This window comes from Pleurodeles waltl, chromosome 4_1, assembly GCF_031143425.1.
Source record: "Pleurodeles waltl isolate 20211129_DDA chromosome 4_1, aPleWal1.hap1.20221129, whole genome shotgun sequence".
NCBI classification, from domain to species: domain Eukaryota; kingdom Metazoa; phylum Chordata; class Amphibia; order Caudata; family Salamandridae; genus Pleurodeles; species Pleurodeles waltl.
The window spans coordinates 41,491,992-41,493,732 of NC_090442.1; the positions used below are offsets into that span (position 1 = coordinate 41,491,992).

Consider the following 1,741-nt stretch of genomic DNA (forward strand, 5'->3'; position numbering starts at 1 on the left):
GAGAAAATCATAGAGCTTCTACCCATGCATAGTTTCTGCTTTCTGCACGCACACACTCCCTGCACTGAATCTACCCACAGTTCTGTTCAGAATGATTGTGCCATTTCATATTGTTGTATACGTATTGCATATCCGTGGCATTTATGAAGAGGTACTTTGGTATGGCAGAAAGACAGAAAAGTAGCAATGCTGAAGGGTTAACGTGACTGATTGTGCAGTTTGTATTGGGCTTTCTTAATGAGTGAGAGTGAAAGGAGTATTGTAAGAGTGTGCCTCCAGTTTGTATGTAAAGATAAGTTGGGTGCTGTGAGAAAACGACTCAACCACGAAGGGACTCGAACCCTCAATCTTCTGATCCGAAGTCAGACGCCTAATCCATTAGGCCACATGGTCACTGACTGCAATATGTTTGGGTTTTTAGGGTTAGGTGTATGATTGGATGTGGAACATATCAATTACAGGTGCGCAGGACAGGATCCCATACCGTTCTTCATCTTCTTTCCATCAAAGGAGTTTTTTCAAACAATATCTAGATAATTTCCAAAGTTTCATATCTTATGAGGTGCTTTTTTGCAGTTAATCCTCCTTTCTTCTTTTATTGAATACTCTGTTTTATGCTGCAATGGTATTTTTCGATTATTTGAAAAGAGAATGAAACTGCTTTGACAGTAGTTCAGACTTCCCATTTCTTGACTTGCTAATTTGCTCCCTGAATTAGCTTATACAAGTGACATGAACAGGGCCTTGACCTAAGCACGTACCTGAAAGCCTGTCACCACCTCTAGAAATCAAATTCACAGCAGCTCAAAACATTCATTTTGAAAGAGAATATTTCAAGTGATCCAAGTTTAATTTCAATAAAGAAAGCTGTATAAAATAACACGCTGCACATTTGGGTAACCAGCATGACTCTTTTCAGTGAAGAAGTGGAATGGTTCTGTTGCAATATACTATCACCCACAATACCACATGGCACAAGACACCCTCATGAAAGTTGCCCAACTCATTGACGAATTTGTAAAGCAGGGAGTACTGAAAGAAGTGTTAAGCAGTCCATGTAATTCACCAATAATGGGATTAATAAAGCTGAGTGGAAAGGTCCGAATTGTACAGGACTTGAGGAAAATAAATGACATCATAGTCAAGTGTTGCCCTGTTGTACCAAATCCAGCTGTGATAATGTTTCAAGTCCCTTGCGATGCCGAGTGGTTCTCAGTCATCGACTTGTCGCAAGCATTCTTCTCGGTGCCTCTTCATGAGGACAGCCAATTTCTCTTTTGTTTCAAATTCTTAGACAGAGTGTACAGTTGGTGTCGAATTCCTCAAGGGTTTTCTGAGTCACCGTCAATTTTCAATCAGATTCTAAAGAAAGACTTGGAAGCATTAGAATTGCCATTCGAGTCAACCCTAGTACAGTACATCGATGATTTACTGATTGCATCAAAGACAGAAAGTGGCTGCACAGCCGATACCATTGCTCTGTTGAACCATTTGGGAAGGAATGGACACAAGGTGTCTCCTTCCAAATTGCAGTTCTGTCAGAAGAAAGTGAAATACTTGGGTCACCAGATAGAGAAAGGGTCACGGAGAATAATGAAGGAAAGAATAACAAGTGTACTTCAAATGAGTCCACCAAAGACAAGGAGGGAGGTGAGGAAGTTTTTGGGGATGGTGAGCTACTGTCGCCAGTGGATTCCCAACTTCTCAACTCTAGCAAAGCCTTTACTGAAATTGACCCAGA

General features: G+C 40.8%; 1 non-coding gene across 1 annotated transcript; it reads right to left on the reverse strand.

The window, feature by feature from the left end:
- Positions 1-320: 320 nt before the first annotated feature.
- Positions 321-393, reverse strand: TRNAR-UCG (transfer RNA arginine (anticodon UCG)). The gene has a single exon. It is a non-coding gene; the product is annotated as a tRNA-Arg (tRNA).
- Between the last annotated feature and the right edge of the window lie 1,348 nt (positions 394-1,741).